Consider the following 8,102-nt stretch of genomic DNA (forward strand, 5'->3'; position numbering starts at 1 on the left):
TATACTGACTACATTTTGTTACGTACTCATCAACAACAACAAAAACCGATATAACCAAAGGCACACACACACACACACACTTTGCTGGTTTGCTGATCAATGTCACAGGAAACGAATGAACAACAGAAAGCGTGATGAATTCCTGGCCAGAAATCAGTCACAAAGACCTGAAAGTCTGCTGAATGGAACTGGTAAATGTACACATTTGAACTGCTGTCAAAATTACTATGTAATACGATAGTCGGGTTTTAAAATTGGTAGCAAATTACAACCAATAATGATGTTTTTTGCTTCGGCATTGAAGCAATGTTCACTATTTACTAACAAAATAATGACGAAATAAACACAAAACCAAATCAGTGAGGCAGAGGGGACAAAAAGCCGAGCGGGTGTGTGTGTGTGCGTGTGTGTGTGTGCTAGTGTGTGCCTGTGTGTGTGTGTGTGAGTGTGTGTGTGTGTGTGTGTGTGTATGCCAGTGTGTGTGTGTGTGTGTGTGAGTGTGTGTTTTCGGAAGCGCTCCAGCAGTGCTTGGCTACCTGACAACGGACAGGAAATGTTCGAATAAGCCCACTTATGTCCAACTTGTGGGATACGTGTATATCACGGTGTCAGTCTTCGTTGTTATCCGCTACAAATTTTTTTCTTCACATTTTGCAGTTACAATCGAACTATATTGCTGACCAACAAATGTGTTTACCTTGTTTGTTTGGAGTCATACCGATGCGTTCGGCTAATTTTGTACACGATTGGCAGATCACTAACTTCAATTCGTTCGTGTAGTTTGTGTGTATTGTTGCGCGACTGTGTATTTTCTTACTTATGCATATCAGTGTCTGATTCCAACTTGCGAAAAGAAGGATGCCGTTGTAAATCTGCCTTATCAGTATTACTCAGTTAATTCAAGATCAATTAATTCTGGGAGTGTGGGATGTCGAGTGTCAAAACCCAGTGTATATGTTGAGAAGATCAAGAACAATGTTTCCCATTTCAGATCATAAAATGAGACTGATTCTAGCTGATAGTGAAGGTTTGGCTTATGGTATGATTACACAACTAACATGTTCTCCAACGTTTATATCTGTTTCTGTAACGAACTCACAACTAAACATATTTTATAAGTTGCTCATTTTGAAAAGTATGTCAGTTTGTGTATGTGTGCTTGGATGCTTTTCTACAATTTAAAACCAACAGTATTGCACCTAATACCTATGTGTCATCCGGTGTGTGTGTGTGTGTGTGTGTGTGTGTGTGTGTGTGTGTGCTCTTGGTTATGTCGGGTTTTTAGCTGTTGTTGATGAGTACGTAACAAAATGTAGTCAGTATAATTATATACGTTTGCACCATACCTCATCTCCCGTGAAATATCAACAGAGTTCGAAGTTTCAGTTTGTCAATCTGTTTCGTATGATTTGTTCTCAAATTTTCAAATACGTTTAGCCTTTTCTTGCCACGGTTTGTTTACAACTCATCGCCATTTTTCAATCTCGGAAGATCTAACTAGAATGGGCAAGTAATAAGTGTTCTGAGCATCGCCTAAGTAGACATCAACAAGCATGTACATACTTGAATGATCTTGCCGTTGTCTATCTTTTGCGATATCCTGTCAATTTTCACATCGCAACTTTATTGAATATTTGTACTAGTTTCAAGTTGTCTGATTCAAACTAGATTTTGAATCACATAGAAATAAAACGATTTCTTCGTGAACTTCAATTTTGTTTGAGTAATATATCATGTGTACGATACATCTACACAGTTGTGTGTGTGTATGTGTGTGTGTGTGTGTTTCTTGAACATAACTACACCCATGTGTTTATGAGTTACATATATATATGCGTTCAGTCAGTCTGCATGTTTCCTTTCAAAAAATAAGACACAACATCAAAAATGAATACAGATTTGATCTGCAAGGAGGAAATATCAAACCAACCCACACCCTAAACAGCCCCTAAAGCAGCTCATGACAAACTTTTGGTACACACTTTGCAAAATAATACTCTAATTTCTAACCAGCTGCATTACACGCTGCCAACAGAGAGAGAACAAGTCGCGTAAGGCGAAAATACAACATTTAGTCAAGTAGCTGTCGAACTCACAGAATGAAACTGAACGCAATGCCATTTTTCAGCAAGACCGTATACTCGTAGCATCGTCAGTCCACCGCTCATGGCAAAGGCAGTGAAATTGACAAGAAGAGCGGGGTAGTAGTTGCGCTAAGAAGGATAGCACGCTTTTCTGTACCTCTCTTTGTTTTAACTTTCTGAGCGTGTTTTTAATCCAAACATATCATATCTATATGGTTTTGGAATCAGGAACCGACAAGGAATAAGATGAAAGTGTTTTTAAATTGATTTCGACAATGTAATTTTGATAATAATTTTTATATATTTAATTTGCAGAGCTTGTTTTTAATCCAAATATAACATATTTATATGTTTTTGGAATCAGAAAATGATGGAGAATAAGATGAACGTAAATTTGGATCGTTTTATAAATTTTTAATTTTGTTTTACAATTTTCAGATTTTTAATGACCAAAGTCATTAATTAATTTTTAAGCCACCAAGCTGAAATGCAATACCGAAGTCCGGGCTTCGTCGAAGATTGCTTGACCAAAATTTCAACCAATTTGGTTTAAAAATGAGGGCGTAACAGTGCAGCCTCAACTTTCACTAAAAGCCGGATATGACGTCATCAAAGACATTTATCAAAAAAATGAAAAAAACGTATGGGGATTTCATACCCAGGAACTCTCATGTCAAATTTCATAAAGATCGGTCCAGTAGTTTAGTCTGAATCGCTCTACACACACACACACACACACACACACACACACACACACACACACACGCACATACACCACGACCCTCGTTTCGATTCCCCTCGATGTTAAAATATTTAGTCAAAACTTGACTAAATATAAAAAGAAGGGAGAGACATAGTTAATTTCCCTTTCTCTTTTTCAGGACGGTTGTTAGCTCCCCCTTTCTCAGGACGGTGTGTGTCTTGTACCAGCGAAATGTTTATGTATCAACCGACCAAGCCCTGATACAACGGGTTCAAGTATAGGTCGCTCCAGGAGAAAAATTCCTGCCGATGTTCGCCTACACATTTGAACTGCTGTCAAAATTACTATGTAATACGATATTCGGGTTTTAAAATTGGTAGCAAATTACAACCAATAATGATGTTTTTTGCTTCGGCATTGAAGCAATGTTAATTACGAAATAAACACAAAACCAAATCAGTGAGGCATAGGGGACAAAAAGGCGAACGGGTGTGTGTGTGTGCGTGTGTGTGTGTGCTAGTGTGTGCCTGTGTGTGTGTGTGTGCTAGTGTGTGCGTGTGTGTGTGTGTGTGTGTGTCAGTGTGTGTGTGTGTGTGTGTGTGTGTGCCAGTGAGTGTGTATGTGTATGTGTGTGTGTGTGTGTGCGTGTGTGTGTGTGTGCTAGTGTGTGCGTGTGTGTGTGTGAGTGTGTGTGTGTGTGCCAGTGTGTGTATGTGTATGTGTGTATGTGTGTGTGTGTGTGTGTAGAGCAATTGAGACCAAACTACTGGACCGATCTGTCGAACCCACAGAATAAAACTGCACGCACTGCAGTGTTTTCAGTCACGAGAATAAAACAGCTTCGTCAATCCACGCGGCAAGGAAGTCGCGCAATTTTTGTGTGCAACACGAAGTAAACAGACTTGCAAGAAGAGCGACGGGTTCAAGTTCAGGTCGCTCCAGGAGAAAAATTCTTTTGGATGTTGGCCTTTAAGGTCGGCTTAAACTGCAAACAGAAATGTGGAGCTTGCATAACAATTCTTGCTTTGGCAGATTTGGAGATAGGCAGCCTCAGTCTATATAGTTGGTCACCAGTTGGGGCGTCCTGCTTGGTGACAACTTGAGCTTTGTCAACTGGTCTAGCTGTAGCAGTCAAAGTCTGGGCACTGTTGCATTGTAGTCTTGCTGTGTATGCAGAGCTTTGTTGTAGCTGCCATAGGCCAGTGTTGCCATAGACCAGTGTTAGGATCACCACCCCCTCAAACAGCTCCTTCAGTTAACCTGATGCCTGTTTTAGACAGAAAAAAAAGTTACCACAATCAGCAGAACTTTCACTGGAGAATGGGCATAATTCTTTCATACTTTCTTTCTCATAGCTTTTTTTGGTTTTTATAATCTCTTCATTACACTAAATAACATCCATCTTAAGACCTATTTTGAGCCTGAATTTAAGTTGACTAGTAATGATATTAATCATAATGTATTTATTTTTATAATGTACAAACTAGAGTATGTATGTGGATATGTGTGTGATGGTGCTGGTATGGATATGCGTGGTTTGGGTTATGTGTGTACTGATGTGTACATTTTATGTGTTTTGTATGTTTTGCGAGTGCGATTTTATGTGATGTTATTCTGTACACCAGCCAAAACAAAATGTCTGGTATATTAGATAATAAACGCACCTTTAAATTTATTAGCGACTACACCCCGTCACCCTGCAGTCCCCCTCCCCCCCATTACACCCTACACTTTTAACATTGTATAAAAAATCATGTCCCAATATAGGTCCCTAGTTACCTGGGAGGACGTTAAGCTCCATAATCAACATCAACAACGTATTGAATTGAATTGAAAAGCTGGGGTTAGGAGGTCTAACTTCTTGAATTAAAGTGGTTTTTTTCTCAGGTGCATGTAGTTTTTTATTTGCTTGAAATCATGGTGTATTCTGGTTGTAAGAGAAGAGTCAATTTCCTTGTAAGCCTGCAAAATTAAGATTTGTCATTTTTGAAGTACATTTTTGTAAGAGTCCAAAATAGTCCAGGATAAGGAGGAAAAACATAGGGTGGGTCAGGAAATCTGAAACATTGCATAGTTTTGTTTTGCCTATGTAGACACAAAAAGTACTGAGTACTTCCCCCCCCCCCCCCCCCCCCAAGAGAGCATAGCTGTTTTAATTATTTTAATGCCACTGTTAGCAAGAGGAGTACTACAGACAGCAATCAAACAGTGGATTTTTTCTGTAGACATTGTTATTTCTGTTTAGGTGTTTCAGTAGTTTTCTATGCGGATAAATCATGCTGCATGATCACTAGAAACAATCCAGCTCTGTAGCATGCAAGTTTTTTAAAGGTTTTTTTCCCATGTTACTCTGAGAGAAAAAAACAACCCACAGAGATAAAGTTGAACTGGCAGTTTGACTGAAGCAGTGGTAATAACACAGAGTGCTCTTCCTACAATCAATTTTTTTTATGTGGATGATGATGTCCATACATGTACAGTTTGGTTGTATTATTTTGCTAGACTATTTGTTTCTGTTAGATATATCTGCTCACATGATTGTTGTTCATAATTTGACATTACATTTACTGCTGATCAAAATGTATTGTTGGAATAGGTCTGCTTAATATTCTGACTGCAGTTTTGTAATAAAATCAAATAACACAGATGTTTTAAGTATCAAAGTGCTTTTCACACACACACACACACACACACACACACACACACACACACACACACTCACAATGAGTATGACTGCAAACATGAATTTGTACTTGTATTAATTATAATTACTGTATTACAGAACCTGATCTGAAAAAAAGGACAACAGCAAATTATTCATGCAAGCTTGCTGTATTAACGATTTCTTTATCCATTTAATACAACACTGAATTAAAAGATAACAACTATAACAACGTGTGTGTGTTTGTGTGAATGTCTATGTGTATATGGACGGACACTGATTAAACCTGAGACTCATCGATTACCCAGGTGAGTGTAAAAGAGGGAGAGAGAGAGGGAACTTTAAGGTGGGTGCATGGGGACGGGCATGTAGTAACAGATATATGTTTTAATCTGTAATCTTAACACATGTGCTTAAAATTAGGAACAGATGCCATTCCACTACAAATACTGTCAGTCTGACAAAAACGCCCAGTGACACTGAACCCCTATCCCTTACAGAACACATTCAGTATACATGTACTCACTTCCTTTCGTCTGCGTTTAGTGAAAGCAGATCGTTCTGATGACACTGATTGGTATCCGGTTTCTGACCTCCTGTGAGTGGTCAACAATTGTCGGAACTGGAACTGCGTTAGGCAACAGCTGTTTTGTGTGTGCCAGGTTTTCTTGCCGGCTTAACTGCGTTCGCATTGGAAGAAAGTGTCGCGAAACACAGCACATCGTGTTGGCCGTTTCCAGTTAATCAGTCTTGCTGCAGAAGTTGTAAGCCCATCGGAAAAAGGTGACAACTGATGCCTGAACCCTTTTTCTATACTTCATAGCTATCAGCAGCCGTGCGCATTCCTTCGGCGTGCTGTTGATGCTCGATTTAGGCAAACGCCCACTTGAGCGTAAGCTGTAACTTTCGGTTTCCAAACACAAAGTGACGTCACAGCCGGTTCTCGTCTACTGGCGGCCATTTCGAAGTCTCGTTTAGCAGACGAATTTGGCGGAACGTTTTTAATTAAATCACAATGATTAAGCTACGAATCGGTGAATTTCTTTACATTTTTGGAATCTTTAGGTGCATTTCTCTAACCTTCAGTCATCGGTTAGTGGTTCTAATAACCTTTAAAACAGCGTGGTCTGGTCCTTTAATGCCGTGTGAGATGGAATTTTTTTTACTTTATTCCAAGTCCCACGGGTATTTGATGGACATTTTTATTATCTATGCCTATACAATTTTGCCAGGAAAGACCCTTTTGTCAATCGTGGGATCTTTAACGTGCACACCCCAATGTAGTGTACACGAAGGGACCTCTATGCTTGGCGCTGGTGGACAATATTCACTTTTTTGGCCAAAAACACACTTTTTTGGCCAAAAATGTACGTTTTTGACCAAGAAAGTGTGTTTTTGACCAAAAACATGTTTTGGCCAAAACTTTTGAGTGCAAAGTTTTGGCCAAAAAATATTTGGCCAAATCTAAAACATTTGGCCAAATCTTCACTTTTTTGGCCAAATGTTTTAGATTTGGCCAAATATTGTTTTGGCCAAAACTTTTGCATTGAAAGTTTTGGCCAAATTTTTTTTTGGGCCAAAACTTCATTTTTTGGCCAAATCTTTGAGTACCCCTTGGCGCTGATGGACAATATTCATTTTTTTTGCCAAAAACGCCAGTTTGGGCCAAAAAAGCAAAGTTTTGGCCAAAAAAAGTATAGTTTTGGCCAAAAACGCCAGTTTTGGCCCAAAACGCCAGTTTTGGCCAAAAAAGCAAAGTTTTGGCCAAAAAAGCAAAGTTTTGTCCAAAAAAGTATAGTTTTGGCCAAAAACGCCAGTTTTGGCCAAAAACGCCAGTTTTGGCCAAAAAAGTGCGTTTTTGGCCAAAAAAGTGAATATTGTCCACCAGCACCAAGCTGCTAGGCGCTGGTGGACAATATTCACTTTTTTGGCCAAAAGCACACTTTTTTTTGCCAAAAACGTACATTTTTGGCCAAACAAGCAAAGTTTTGGCCAAAAAAGTATAGTTTTGGCCAAAAACGCCAGTTTTGGCCAAAAACGCCAGTTTTGGCCAAAAAAGCTAAGTTTTGGCCAAAAAAGCTAAGTTTTGGCTAAAAAAGCAAAGTTTTGGCCAAAAAAGTATTGTTTTGGCCAAAAATGCTAGTTTTGGCCAAAAACGCCAGTTTTGGCCAAAAAAGTGCGTTTTTGGCCAAAAAAGTGAATATTGTCCACCAGCGCCAAGCTGCTAGGCGCTGGTGGACAATATTCACTTTTTTGGCCAAAAGCACACTTTTTTGGCCAAAAACGTACATTTTTGGCCAAAAAAGCAAAGTTTTGGCCAAAAAAGTATAGTTTTGGCCCAAAACGCCAGTTTTGGCCAAAAACGCCAGTTTAAGCCAAAAAAGCAAAGTTTTGGCCAAAAAAGTGAATATTGTCCACCAGCGCCAAGCTGCTTGGCGCTGGTGGACAATATTCACTTTTTTTGCCAAAAGCACACTTTTTTGGCCAAAAACGTACATTTTTGGCCAAAAAAGCAAAGTTTTGGCCAAAAAAGTATAGTTTTGGCCAAAAACGCAAGTTTTGGCCAAAAACGCAAGTTTTGGCCAAAAAAGCAAAGTTGTGGCCAAAAAAAGATTTGGCCAAAAAAGTGAATATTGTCCACCGGCGCCAGCAA

This window comes from Littorina saxatilis, linkage group LG2 (assembly GCF_037325665.1).
Source record: "Littorina saxatilis isolate snail1 linkage group LG2, US_GU_Lsax_2.0, whole genome shotgun sequence".
NCBI lineage: Eukaryota > Metazoa > Mollusca > Gastropoda > Littorinimorpha > Littorinidae > Littorina > Littorina saxatilis.